This window comes from Haliotis asinina, chromosome 2 (genome assembly GCF_037392515.1).
Source record: "Haliotis asinina isolate JCU_RB_2024 chromosome 2, JCU_Hal_asi_v2, whole genome shotgun sequence".
NCBI lineage: Eukaryota > Metazoa > Mollusca > Gastropoda > Lepetellida > Haliotidae > Haliotis > Haliotis asinina.
The window spans coordinates 6424637-6437276 of record NC_090281.1 but is presented as its reverse complement, the minus strand read 5'-3'; the positions used below and the strand labels follow the sequence as shown (position 1 = coordinate 6437276).

The 12640-nt window shown below is 40.4% G+C and overlaps 17 non-coding genes across 17 annotated transcripts; all 17 read right to left on the bottom strand.

The window, feature by feature from the left end:
• Window positions 1-391: 391 nt before the first annotated feature.
• Trnam-cau (transfer RNA methionine (anticodon CAU)) lies at window positions 392-491 on the bottom strand. Its single transcript has 2 exons — window positions 455-491; window positions 392-427 (listed from the first exon to the last, which is right to left on the bottom strand). It is a non-coding gene; the product is annotated as a tRNA-Met (tRNA).
• Window positions 492-1081: 590 nt separating this feature from the next.
• On the bottom strand, window positions 1082-1181 carry Trnam-cau (transfer RNA methionine (anticodon CAU)). The gene is made up of 2 exons: window positions 1145-1181; window positions 1082-1117 (listed from the first exon to the last, which is right to left on the bottom strand). It is a non-coding gene; the product is annotated as a tRNA-Met (tRNA).
• A 390-nt stretch (window positions 1182-1571) lies between these two features.
• Window positions 1572-1671, bottom strand: Trnam-cau (transfer RNA methionine (anticodon CAU)). The gene is made up of 2 exons: window positions 1635-1671; window positions 1572-1607 (listed from the first exon to the last, which is right to left on the bottom strand). It is a non-coding gene; the product is annotated as a tRNA-Met (tRNA).
• Window positions 1672-2551: 880 nt separating this feature from the next.
• Window positions 2552-2651, bottom strand: Trnam-cau (transfer RNA methionine (anticodon CAU)). Its single transcript has 2 exons — window positions 2615-2651; window positions 2552-2587 (listed from the first exon to the last, which is right to left on the bottom strand). It is a non-coding gene; the product is annotated as a tRNA-Met (tRNA).
• A 390-nt stretch (window positions 2652-3041) lies between these two features.
• Trnam-cau (transfer RNA methionine (anticodon CAU)) lies at window positions 3042-3141 on the bottom strand. Its single transcript has 2 exons — window positions 3105-3141; window positions 3042-3077 (listed from the first exon to the last, which is right to left on the bottom strand). It is a non-coding gene; the product is annotated as a tRNA-Met (tRNA).
• Window positions 3142-4711: 1570 nt separating this feature from the next.
• On the bottom strand, window positions 4712-4811 carry Trnam-cau (transfer RNA methionine (anticodon CAU)). The gene is made up of 2 exons: window positions 4775-4811; window positions 4712-4747 (listed from the first exon to the last, which is right to left on the bottom strand). It is a non-coding gene; the product is annotated as a tRNA-Met (tRNA).
• Window positions 4812-5401: 590 nt separating this feature from the next.
• Trnam-cau (transfer RNA methionine (anticodon CAU)) lies at window positions 5402-5501 on the bottom strand. Its single transcript has 2 exons — window positions 5465-5501; window positions 5402-5437 (listed from the first exon to the last, which is right to left on the bottom strand). It is a non-coding gene; the product is annotated as a tRNA-Met (tRNA).
• Window positions 5502-6871: 1370 nt separating this feature from the next.
• Window positions 6872-6971, bottom strand: Trnam-cau (transfer RNA methionine (anticodon CAU)). The gene is made up of 2 exons: window positions 6935-6971; window positions 6872-6907 (listed from the first exon to the last, which is right to left on the bottom strand). It is a non-coding gene; the product is annotated as a tRNA-Met (tRNA).
• Window positions 6972-7361: 390 nt separating this feature from the next.
• On the bottom strand, window positions 7362-7461 carry Trnam-cau (transfer RNA methionine (anticodon CAU)). Its single transcript has 2 exons — window positions 7425-7461; window positions 7362-7397 (listed from the first exon to the last, which is right to left on the bottom strand). It is a non-coding gene; the product is annotated as a tRNA-Met (tRNA).
• Window positions 7462-8051: 590 nt separating this feature from the next.
• Trnam-cau (transfer RNA methionine (anticodon CAU)) lies at window positions 8052-8151 on the bottom strand. The gene is made up of 2 exons: window positions 8115-8151; window positions 8052-8087 (listed from the first exon to the last, which is right to left on the bottom strand). It is a non-coding gene; the product is annotated as a tRNA-Met (tRNA).
• Window positions 8152-9031: 880 nt separating this feature from the next.
• On the bottom strand, window positions 9032-9131 carry Trnam-cau (transfer RNA methionine (anticodon CAU)). Its single transcript has 2 exons — window positions 9095-9131; window positions 9032-9067 (listed from the first exon to the last, which is right to left on the bottom strand). It is a non-coding gene; the product is annotated as a tRNA-Met (tRNA).
• Window positions 9132-9521: 390 nt separating this feature from the next.
• Trnam-cau (transfer RNA methionine (anticodon CAU)) lies at window positions 9522-9621 on the bottom strand. Its single transcript has 2 exons — window positions 9585-9621; window positions 9522-9557 (listed from the first exon to the last, which is right to left on the bottom strand). It is a non-coding gene; the product is annotated as a tRNA-Met (tRNA).
• A 390-nt stretch (window positions 9622-10011) lies between these two features.
• Window positions 10012-10111, bottom strand: Trnam-cau (transfer RNA methionine (anticodon CAU)). Its single transcript has 2 exons — window positions 10075-10111; window positions 10012-10047 (listed from the first exon to the last, which is right to left on the bottom strand). It is a non-coding gene; the product is annotated as a tRNA-Met (tRNA).
• A 390-nt stretch (window positions 10112-10501) lies between these two features.
• Window positions 10502-10601, bottom strand: Trnam-cau (transfer RNA methionine (anticodon CAU)). Its single transcript has 2 exons — window positions 10565-10601; window positions 10502-10537 (listed from the first exon to the last, which is right to left on the bottom strand). It is a non-coding gene; the product is annotated as a tRNA-Met (tRNA).
• Window positions 10602-11481: 880 nt separating this feature from the next.
• On the bottom strand, window positions 11482-11581 carry Trnam-cau (transfer RNA methionine (anticodon CAU)). The gene is made up of 2 exons: window positions 11545-11581; window positions 11482-11517 (listed from the first exon to the last, which is right to left on the bottom strand). It is a non-coding gene; the product is annotated as a tRNA-Met (tRNA).
• A 390-nt stretch (window positions 11582-11971) lies between these two features.
• Window positions 11972-12071, bottom strand: Trnam-cau (transfer RNA methionine (anticodon CAU)). Its single transcript has 2 exons — window positions 12035-12071; window positions 11972-12007 (listed from the first exon to the last, which is right to left on the bottom strand). It is a non-coding gene; the product is annotated as a tRNA-Met (tRNA).
• Window positions 12072-12461: 390 nt separating this feature from the next.
• On the bottom strand, window positions 12462-12561 carry Trnam-cau (transfer RNA methionine (anticodon CAU)). The gene is made up of 2 exons: window positions 12525-12561; window positions 12462-12497 (listed from the first exon to the last, which is right to left on the bottom strand). It is a non-coding gene; the product is annotated as a tRNA-Met (tRNA).
• Between the last annotated feature and the right edge of the window lie 79 nt (window positions 12562-12640).

The window sequence follows — 12640 nt, the reverse complement described above, 5'->3', positions numbered from 1 at the left end:
TGAAACGCTGATCGGAAATTTGGATGTATATTTCTCAACTGTCACAAATCACGTGCCAGACAAATGGAGACTGTGCTGGTTTTTCAACACCTTAACTTGCATTCGACTGTTGTAAATGATGCACAATGTGAGGAAACAGAAGTTAACATCATAATCCTGAGAGACGTAAGGAGGAGTGTACTTGAAAAAGGAATTGAAAAATGCTTTTCTTTTTTTCATGTAAGCACCTCCTGTGTTGTGGCTGTACAGCCATTTCGTGTTTGCTGCATTTGTCACATATTTCTCGGTCAGACTATTTCAGGCAGACGGGTACAGCAGTAGAAGAACTGAGTGGAAATAGTTTGAAACAAATATGGTAATGATTATGAAGGAAAAACAGAAAAAAAAGAAATGCCCCGGGTGAGGATCGAACTCACGACCTTCAGATTGCTCTGACATTGGAAGCTTGACTGATTATGAGACTGACGCGCTACCTACTGCGCTACCGAGGCTTGAAACGCTGATCGGAAATTTAGATATATATTTCTCAACTGTCACAAATGAAGTGCCAGACAAATGGAGACTGTGCTGGTTTTTCAACACCTTAACTTGCATTCGACTGTTGTAAATGATGCACAATGTGAGGAAACAGCAGTTAACATCATAATCCTGAGAGACGTAAGGAGGAGTGTACTTGAAAAAGGAATTGAAACATGCGTTTATTTTCTTCATGTAAGCACTTCCTGTGTTGTGGCTGTACAGCCATTTCGTGATAAATGGAGACTGTGCTGGTTTTTCAACACCTTAACTTGCATTCGACTGTTGTAAATGATGCACAATGTGAGGAAACAGAAGTTAACATCATAATCCTGAGAAACGTAAGGAGGAGTGTACTTGAAAAAGGAATTGAAACATGCGTTTATTTTCTTCATGTAAGCACTTCCTGTGTTGTGGCTGTACAGCCATTTCGTGGTTGCTGCATTTGTCACATACTTATCGGTCAGAATATTTCAGGCAGACGGGTACAGCAGTAGAAGAGCTGAGTAGAAATAGTTTGAAACAAATATGGTAATGATTATGAAGGAAAAACAGAAAAAAGAAATGCCCCGGGTGAGGATCGAACTCACGACCTTCAGATTGCTCTGACATTGGAAGCTTGACTGATTATGAGACTGACGCGCTACCTACTGCGCTACCGAGGCTTGAAACGCTGATCGGAAATTTAAATATATATTTCTCAACTGTCACAAATGAAGTGCCAGATAAGTGGAGACTGTGCTGGTTTTTCAACACCTTAACTTGCATTCGACTGTTGTAAATGATGCACAATGTGAGGAAACAGAAGTTAACATCATAATCCTGAGAGACGTAAGGAGGAGTGTACTTGAAAAAGGAATTGAAACATGCGTTTATTTTCTTCATGTAAGCACTTCCTGTGTTGTGGCTGTACAGCCATTTCGTGTTTGCTGCATTTGTCACATACTTATCGGTCAGAATATTTCAGGCAGACGGGTACAGCAGTAGAAGAGCTGAGTAGAAATAGTTTGAAACAAATATGGTAATGATTATGAAGGAAAAACAGAAAAAAGAAATGCCCCGGGTGAGGATCGAACTCACGACCTTCAGATTGCTCTGACATTGGAAGCTTGACTGATTATGAGACTGACGCGCTACCTACTGCGCTACCGAGGCTTGAAACGCTGATCGGAAATTTAAATATATATTTCTCAACTGTCACAAATGAAGTGCCAGATAAGTGGAGACTGTGCTGGTTTTTCAACACCTTAACTTGCATTCGACTGTTGTAAATGATACATAATGTGAGGAAACAGCAGTTAACATCATAATCCTGAGAGACGTAAGGAGGAGTGTACTTGAAAAAGGAATTGAAACATGCGTTTATTTTCTTCATGTAAGCACTTCCTGTGTTGTGGCTGTACAGCCATTTCGTGGTTGCTGCATTTGTCACATATTTATCGGTCAGACTATTTCAGGCAGACGGGTACAGCAGTAGAAGAGCTGAGTGGAAATAGTTTGAAACAAATATGGTAATGATTATGAAGGAAAAACAGAAAAAAGAAATGAACCGGGTGAGGATCGAACTCACGACCTTCAGATTGCTCTGACATTGGAAACTTGACTGATTATGAGACTGACGCGCTACCTACTGCGCTACCGAGTCTTGAAACGCTGATCGGAAATTTAAATATATATTTCTCAACTGTCACAAATCACGTGCCAGATAAATGGAGACTGTGCTGGTTTTTCAACACCTTAACTTGCATTCGACTGTAGTAAATGATGCACAATGTGAGGAAACAGCAGTTAACATCATAATCCTGACAGATGTAATGAGAAGTGTATTTGAAAAAGGAACTGAAACATGCGTTTCTTTTTTTCATGTAAGCACTTCCTGTGTTGTGGCTGTACAGCCATTTCGTGGTTGCTGCATTTGTCACATATTTCTCGGTCAGACTATTTCAGGCAGACGGGTACAGCAGTAGAAGAGCTGAGTGGAAATAGTTTGAAACAAATATGGTAATGATTATGAAGGAAAAACAGAAAAAAGAAATGCCCCGGGTGAGGATCGAACTCACGACCTTCAGATTGCTCTGACATTGGAAGCTTGACTGATTATGAGACTGACGCGCTACCTACTGCGCTACCGAGGCTTGAAACGCTGATCGGAAATTTAGATATATATTTCTCAACTGTCACAAATGAAGTGCCAGGTAAATGGAGACTGTGCTGGTTTTTCAACACCTTAACTTGCATTCGACTGTAGTAAATGATGCACAATGTGAGGAAACAGCAGTTAACATCATAATCCTGACAGATGTAATGAGAAGTGTATTTGAAAAAGGAATTGAAACATGCGTTTCTTTTTTTCATGTAAGCACTTCCTGTGTTGTGGCTGTACAGCCATTTCGTGGTTGCTGCATTTGTCACATATTTATCGGTCAGACTATTTCAGGCAGACGGGTACAGCAGTAGAAGAGCTGAGTGGAAATAGTTTGAAACAAATATGGTAATGATTATGAAGGAAAAACAGAAAAAAGAAATGCCCCGGGTGAGGATCGAACTCACGACCTTCAGATTGCTCTGACATTGGAAGCTTGACTGATTATGAGACTGACGCGCTACCTACTGCGCTACCGAGGCTTGAAACGCTGATCGGAAATTTAGATATATATTTCTCAACTGTCACAAATGAAGTGCCAGACAAATGGAGACTGTGCTGGTTTTTCAACACCTTAACTTGCATTCGACTGTTGTAAATGATGCACAATGTGAGGAAACAGCAGTTAACATCATAATCCTGACAGATGTAATGAGAAGTGTACATGAAAAAGGAATTGAAACATGCGTTTATTTTCTTCATGTAAGCACTTCCTGTGTTGTGGCTGTACAGCCATTTCGTGCTAAATGGAGACTGTGCTGGTTTTTGAACACCTTAACTTGCATTCGACTGTTGTAAATGATGCACAATGTGAGGAAACAGCAGTTAACATCATAATCCTGAGAGACGTAAGGAGGAGTGTACTTGAAAAAGGAATTGAAACATGCGTTTATTTTCTTCATGTAAGCACTTCCTGTGTTGTCGCTGTACAGCCATTTCGTGTTTGCTGCATTTGTCACATACTTATCGGTCAGAATATTTCAGGCAGACGGGTACAGCAGTAGAAGAGCTGAGTAGAAATAGTTTGAAACAAATATGGTAATGATTATGAAGGAAAAACAGAAAAAAGAAATGAACCGGGTGAGGATCGAACTCACGACCTTCAGATTGCTCTGACATTGGAAACTTGACTGATTATGAGACTGACGCGCTACCTACTGCGCTACCGAGTCTTGAAACGCTGATCGGAAATTTAAATATATATTTCTCAACTGTCACAAATCACGTGCCAGATAAATGGAGACTGTGCTGGTTTTTCAACACCTTAACTTGCATTCGACTGTTGTAAATGATGCACAATGTGAGGAAACAGAAGTTAACATCATAATCCTGAGAGATGTAATGAGAAGTGTATTTGAAAAAGGAATTGAAACATGCGTTTCTTTTTTTCATGTAAGCACTTCCTGTGTTGTGGCTGTACAGCCATTTCGTGGTTGCTGCATTTGTCACATATTTATCGGTCAGACTATTTCAGGCAGACGGGTACAGCAGTAGAAGAGCTGAGTGGAAATAGTTTGAAACAAATATGGTAATGATTATGAAGGAAAAACAGAAAAAAGAAATGAACCGGGTGAGGATCGAACTCACGACCTTCAGATTGCTCTGACATTGGAAACTTGACTGATTATGAGACTGACGCGCTACCTACTGCGCTACCGAGTCTTGAAACGCTGATCGGAAATTTAAATATATATTTCTCAACTGTCACAAATCACGTGCCAGATAAATGGAGACTGTGCTGGTTTTTCAACACCTTAACTTGCATTCGACTGTAGTAAATGATGCACAATGTGAGGAAACAGCAGTTAACATCATAATCCTGACAGATGTAATGAGAAGTGTATTTGAAAAAGGAATTGAAACATGCGTTTCTTTTTTTCATGTAAGCACTTCCTGTGTTGTGGCTGTACAGCCATTTCGTGGTTGCTGCATTTGTCAGATATTTATCGGTCAGACTATTTCAGGCAGACGGGTACAGCAGTAGAAGAGCTGAGTGGAAATAGTTTGAAACAAATATGGTAATGATTATGAAGGAAAAACAGAAAAAAGAAATGCCCCGGGTGAGGATCGAACTCACGACCTTCAGATTGCTCTGACATTGGAAACTTGACTGATTATGAGACTGACGCGCTACCTACTGCGCTACCGAGGCTTGAAACGCTGATCGGAAATTTAAATATATATTTCTCAACTGTCACAAATCACGTGCCAGATAAATGGAGACTGTGCTGGTTTTTCAACACCTTAACTTGCATTCGACTGTAGTAAATGATGCACAATGTGAGGAAACAGCAGTTAACATCATAATCCTGACAGATGTAATGAGAAGTGTATTTGAAAAAGGAATTGAAACATGCGTTTATTTTCTTCATGTAAGCACTTCCTGTGTTGTGGCTGTACAGCCATTTCGTGCTAAATGGAGACTGTGCTGGTTTTTGAACACCTTAACTTGCATTCGACTGTTGTAAATGATGCACAATGTGAGGAAACAGCAGTTAACATCATAATCCTGAGAGACGTAAGGAGGAGTGTACTTGAAAAAGGAATTGAAACATGCGTTTATTTTCTTCATGTAAGCACTTCCTGTGTTGTGGCTGTACAGCCATTTCGTGGTTGCTGCATTTGTCACATACTTATCGGTCAGAATATTTCAGGCAGACGGGTACAGCAGTAGAAGAGCTGAGTAGAAATAGTTTGAAACAAATATGGTAATGATTATGAAGGAAAAACAGAAAAAAGAAATGCCCCGGGTGAGGATCGAACTCACGACCTTCAGATTGCTCTGACATTGGAAGCTTGACTGATTATGAGACTGACGCGCTACCTACTGCGCTACCGAGGCTTGAAACGCTGATCGGAAATTTAAATATATATTTCTCAACTGTCACAAATGAAGTGCCAGATAAGTGGAGACTGTGCTGGTTTTTCAACACCTTAACTTGCATTCGACTGTTGTAAATGATGCACAATGTGAGGAAACAGAAGTTAACATCATAATCCTGAGAGACGTAAGGAGGAGTGTACTTGAAAAAGGAATTGAAACATGCGTTTATTTTCTTCATGTAAGCACTTCCTGTGTTGTGGCTGTACAGCCATTTCGTGTTTGCTGCATTTGTCACATACTTATCGGTCAGAATATTTCAGGCAGACGGGTACAGCAGTAGAAGAGCTGAGTAGAAATAGTTTGAAACAAATATGGTAATGATTATGAAGGAAAAACAGAAAAAAGAAATGCCCCGGGTGAGGATCGAACTCACGACCATCAGATTGCTCTGACATTGGAAGCTTGACTGATTATGAGACTGACGCGCTACCTACTGCGCTACCGAGGCTTGAAACGCTGATCGGAAATTTAAATATATATTTCTCAACTGTCACAAATGAAGTGCCAGATAAGTGGAGACTGTGCTGGTTTTTCAACACCTTAACTTGCATTCGACTGTTGTAAATGATGCACAATGTGAGGAAACAGCAGTTAACATCATAATCCTGAGAGACGTAAGGAGGAGTGTACTTGAAAAAGGAATTGAAACATGCGTTTATTTTCTTCATGTAAGCACTTCCTGTGTTGTGGCTGTACAGCCATTTCGTGGTTGCTGCATTTGTCACATATTTATCGGTCAGACTATTTCAGGCAGACGGGTACAGCAGTAGAAGAGCTGAGTGGAAATAGTTTGAAACAAATATGGTAATGATTATGAAGGAAAAACAGAAAAAAGAAATGAACCGGGTGAGGATCGAACTCACGACCTTCAGATTGCTCTGACATTGGAAACTTGACTGATTATGAGACTGACGCGCTACCTACTGCGCTACCGAGTCTTGAAACGCTGATCGGAAATTTAAATATATATTTCTCAACTGTCACAAATCACGTGCCAGATAAATGGAGACTGTGCTGGTTTTTCAACACCTTAACTTGCATTCGACTGTAGTAAATGATGCACAATGTGAGGAAACAGCAGTTAACATCATAATCCTGACAGATGTAATGAGAAGTGTATTTGAAAAAGGAATTGAAACATGCGTTTCTTTTTTTCATGTAAGCACTTCCTGTGTTGTGGCTGTACAGCCATTTCGTGGTTGCTGCATTTGTCACATATTTCTCGGTCAGACTATTTCAGGCAGACGGGTACAGCAGTAGAAGAGCTGAGTGGAAATAGTTTGAAACAAATATGGTAATGATTATGAAGGAAAAACAGAAAAAAGAAATGCCCCGGGTGAGGATCGAACTCACGACCTTCAGATTGCTCTGACATTGGAAGCTTGACTGATTATGAGACTGACGCGCTACCTACTGCGCTACCGAGGCTTGAAACGCTGATCGGAAATTTAGATATATATTTCTCAACTGTCACAAATGAAGTGCCAGGTAAATGGAGACTGTGCTGGTTTTTCAACACCTTAACTTGCATTCGACTGTAGTAAATGATGCACAATGTGAGGAAACAGCAGTTAACATCATAATCCTGACAGATGTAATGAGAAGTGTATTTGAAAAAGGAATTGAAACATGCGTTTCTTTTTTTCATGTAAGCACTTCCTGTGTTGTGGCTGTACAGCCATTTCGTGGTTGCTGCATTTGTCACATATTTCTCGGTCAGACTATTTCAGGCAGACGGGTACAGCAGTAGAAGAGCTGAGTGGAAATAGTTTGAAACAAATATGGTAATGATTATGAAGGAAAAACAGAAAAAAGAAATGCCCCGGGTGAGGATCGAACTCACGACCTTCAGATTGCTCTGACATTGGAAGCTTGACTGATTATGAGACTGACGCGCTACCTACTGCGCTACCGAGGCTTGAAACGCTGATCGGAAATTTAGATATATATTTCTCAACTGTCACAAATGAAGTGCCAGAAAAATGGAGACTGTGCTGGTTTTTCAACACCTTAACTTGCATTCGACTGTTGTAAATGATGCACAATGTGAGGAAACAGCAGTTAACATCATAATCCTGACAGATGTAATGAGAAGTGTACATGAAAAAGGAATTGAAACATGCGTTTATTTTCTTCATGTAAGCACTTCCTGTGTTGTGGCTGTACAGCCATTTCGTGCTAAATGGAGACTGTGCTGGTTTTTGAACACCTTAACTTGCATTCGACTGTTGTAAATGATGCACAATGTGAGGAAACAGCAGTTAACATCATAATCCTGAGAGACGTAAGGAGGAGTGTACTTGAAAAAGGAATTGAAACATGCGTTTATTTTCTTCATGTAAGCACTTCCTGTGTTGTGGCTGTACAGCCATTTCGTGTTTGCTGCATTTGTCACATACTTATCGGTCAGAATATTTCAGGCAGACGGGTACAGCAGTAGAAGAGCTGAGTAGAAATAGTTTGAAACAAATATGGTAATGATTATGAAGGAAAAACAGAAAAAAGAAATGCCCCGGGTGAGGATCGAACTCACGACCTTCAGATTGCTCTGACATTGGAAGCTTGACTGATTATGAGACTGACGCGCTACCTACTGCGCTACCGAGGCTTGAAACGCTGATCGGAAATTTAAATATATATTTCTCAACTGTCACAAATGAAGTGCCAGATAAATGGAGACTGTGCTGGTTTTTCAACACCTTAACTTGCATTCGACTGTTGTAAATGATGCACAATGTGAGGAAACAGAAGTTAACATCATAATCCTGAGAGACGTAAGGAGGAGTGTACTTGAAAAAGGAATTGAAACATGCGTTTATTTTCTTCATGTAAGCACTTCCTGTGTTGTGGCTGTACAGCCATTTCGTGGTTGCTGCATTTGTCACATATTTATCGGTCAGACTATTTCAGGCAGACGGGTACAGCAGTAGAAGAGCTGAGTGGAAATAGTTTGAAACAAATATGGTAATGATTATGAAGGAAAAACAGAAAAAAGAAATGAACCGGGTGAGGATCGAACTCACGACCTTCAGATTGCTCTGACATTGGAAACTTGACTGATTATGAGACTGACGCGCTACCTACTGCGCTACCGAGTCTTGAAACGCTGATCGGAAATTTAAAAATATATTTCTCAACTGTCACAAATCACGTGCCAGATAAATGGAGACTGTGCTGGTTTTTCAACACCTTAACTTGCATTCGACTGTAGTAAATGATGCACAATGTGAGGAAACAGCAGTTAACATCATAATCCTGACAGATGTAATGAGAAGTGTATTTGAAAAAGGAATTGAAACATGCGTTTCTTTTTTTCATGTAAGCACTTCCTGTGTTGTGGCTGTACAGCCATTTCGTGGTTGCTGCATTTGTCACATATTTATCGGTCAGACTATTTCAGGCAGACGGGTACAGCAGTAGAAGAGCTGAGTGGAAATAGTTTGAAACAAATATGGTAATGATTATGAAGGAAAAACAGAAAAAAGAAATGCCCCGGGTGAGGATCGAACTCACGACCTTCAGATTGCTCTGACATTGGAAACTTGACTGATTATGAGACTGACGCGCTACCTACTGCGCTACCGAGGCTTGAAACGCTGATCGGAAATTTAAATATATATTTCTCAACTGTCACAAATCACGTGCCAGATAAATGGAGACTGTGCTGGTTTTTCAACACCTTAACTTGCATTCGACTGTAGTAAATGATGCACAATGTGAGGAAACAGCAGTTAACATCATAATCCTGACAGATGTAATGAGAAGTGTATTTGAAAAAGGAATTGAAACATGCGTTTCTTTTTTTCATGTAAGTACTTCCTGTGTTGTGGCTGTACAGCCATTTCGTGGTTGCTGCATTTGTCACATATTTATCGGTCAGACTATTTCAGGCAGACGGGTACAGCAGTAGAAGAGCTGAGTGGAAATAGTTTGAAACAAATATGGTAATGATTATGAAGGAAAAACAGAAAAAAGAAATGCCCCGGGTGAGGATCGAACTCACGACCTTCAGATTGCTCTGACATTGGAAGCTTGACTGATTATGAGACTGACGCGCTACCTACTGCGCTACCGAGGCTTGAAACGCTGATCGGAAATTTAGATATATATTTCTCAACTGTCACAAATGAAGTGCCAGGTAAATGGAGACTGTGCTGGTTTTTCAACACCTTAACTTGCATTCGACTGTAGTAAATGATGCACAATGTGAGGAAACAGCAGTTAACATCATAATCCTGACAGATGTAATGAGAAGTGTATTTGAAAAAGGAATTGAAACATGCGTTTCTTTTTTTCATGTAAGCACTTCCTGTGTTGTGGCTGTACAGCCATTTCGTGGTTGCTGCATTTGTCACATATTTATCGGTCAGACTATTTCAGGCAGACGGGTACAGCAGTAGAAGAGCTGAGTGGAAATAGTTTGAAACAAATATGGTAATGATTATGAAGGAAAAACAGAAGAAAGAAATGCCCCGGGTGAGGATCGAACTCACGACCTTCAGATTGCTCTGACATTGGAAGCTTGACTGATTATGAGACTGACGCGCTACCTACTGCGCTACCGAGGCTTGAAACGCTGATCGGAAATTTAGATATATATTTCTCAACTGTCACAAATGAAGTGCCAGACAAATGGAGACTGTGCTGGTTTTTCAACACCTTAACTTGCATTCGACTGTTGTAAATGATGCACAATGTGAGGAAACAGCAGTTAACATCATAATCCTGAGAGACGTAAGGAGGAGTGTACTTGAAAAAGGAATTGAAACATGCGTTTATTTTCTTCATGTAAGCACTTCCTGTGTTGTGGCTGTACAGCCATTTCGTGTTTGCTGCATTTGTCACATACTTATCGGTCAGAATATTTCAGGCAGACGGGTACAGCAGTAGAAGAGCTGAGTAGAAATAGTTTGAAACAAATATGGTAATGATTATGAAGGAAAAACAGAAAAAAGAAATGCCCCGGGTGAGGATCGAACTCACGACCTTCAGATTGCTCTGACATTGGAAGCTTGACTGATTATGAGACTGACGCGCTACCTACTGCGCTACCGAGGCTTGAAACGCTGATCGGAAATTTAAATATATATTTCTCAACTGTCACAAATGAAGTGCCAGATAAATGGAGACTGTGCTGGTTTTTCAACACCTTAACTTGCATTCGACTGTTGTAAATGATGCACAATGTGAGGAAACAGAAGTTAACATCATAATCCTGAGAGACGTAAGGAGGAGTGTACTTGAAAAAGGAATTGAAACATGCGTTTATTTTCTTCATGTAAGCACTTCCTGTGTTGTGGCTGTACAGCCATTTCGTGGTTGCTGCATTTGTCACATATTTATCGGTCAGACTATTTCAGGCAGACGGGTACAGCAGTAGAAGAGCTGAGTGGAAATAGTTTGAAACAAATATGGTAATGATTATGAAGGAAAAACAGAAAAAAGAAATGAACCGGGTGAGGATCGAACTCACGACCTTCAGATTGCTCTGACATTGGAAACTTGACTGATTATGAGACTGACGCGCTACCTACTGCGCTACCGAGTCTTGAAACGCTGATCGGAAATTTAAATATATATTTCTCAACTGTCACAAATCACGTGCCAGATAAATGGAGACTGTGCTGGTTTTTCAACACCTTAACTTGCATTCGACTGTAGTAAATGATGCACAATGTGAGGAAACAGCAGTTAACATCATAATCCTGACAGATGTAATGAGAAGTGTATTTGAAAAAGGAATTGAAACATGCGTTTCTTTTTTTCATGTAAGCACTTCCTGTGTTGTGGCTGTACAGCCATTTCGTGGTTGCTGCATTTGTCACATATTTATCGGTCAGACTATTTCAGGCAGACGGGTACAGCAGTAAAAGGGCTGAGTGGAAATAGTTTGAAACAAATATGGTAATGATTATGAAGGAAAAACAGAAAAAAGAAATGCCCCGGGTGAGGATCGAACTCACGACCTTCAGATTGCTCTGACATTGGAAACTTGACTGATTATGAGACTGACGCGCTACCTACTGCGCTACCGAGGCTTGAAACGCTGATCGGAAATTTAAATATATATTTCTCAACTGTCACAAATCACGTGCCAGATAAATGGAGACTGTGCTGGTTTTTCAACACCTTAACTTGCATTCGACTGTAGTAAATGATGCACAATGTGAGGAAACAGCAGTTAACATCATAATCCTGACAGATGTAATGAGAAGTGTATTTGAAAAAGGAATTGAAACATGCGTTTCTTTTTTTCATGTAAGCACTTCCTGTGTTGTGGCTGTACAGCCATTTCGTGGTTGCTGCATTTGTCACATATTTATCGGTCAGACTATTTCAGGCAGACGGGTACAGCAGTAGAAGAGCTGAGTGGAAATAGTTTGAAACAAATATGGTAATGATTATGAAGGAAAAACAGAAAAAAGAAATGCCCCGGGTGAGGATCGAACTCACGACCTTCAGATTGCTCTGACATTGGAAGCTTGACTGATTATGAGACTGACGCGCTACCTACTGCGCTACCGAGGCTTGAAACGCTGATCGGAAATTTAGATATATATTTCTCAACTGTCACAAATGAAGTGCCAGACAAATGGAGACTGTGCTGGTTTTTCAACACCTTAACTTGCATTCGACTGTAGTAAATGATGCACAATGTGAGGAAACAGCAGTTAACATCATAATCCTGAGAGACGTAAGGAGGAGTGTACTTGAAAAAGGAATTGAAACATGCGTTTATTTTCTTCATGTAAGCACTTCCTGTGTTGTGGCTGTACAGCCATTTCGTGTTTGCTGCATTTGTCACATACTTATCGGTCAGAATATTTCAGGCAGACGGGTACAGCAGTAGAAGAGCTGAGTAGAAATAGTTTGAAACAAATATTGTAATGATTATGAAGGAAAAACAGAAAAAAGAAATGCCCCGGGTGAGGATCGAACTCACGACCTTCAGATTGCTCTGACATTGGAAGCTTGACTGATTATGAGACTGACGCGCTACCTACTGCGCTACCGAGGCTTGAAACGCGGATCGGAAATTTGGATATATATTTCTCAACTGTCACAAATCACGTGCCAGACAAATGGAGACTGTGCTG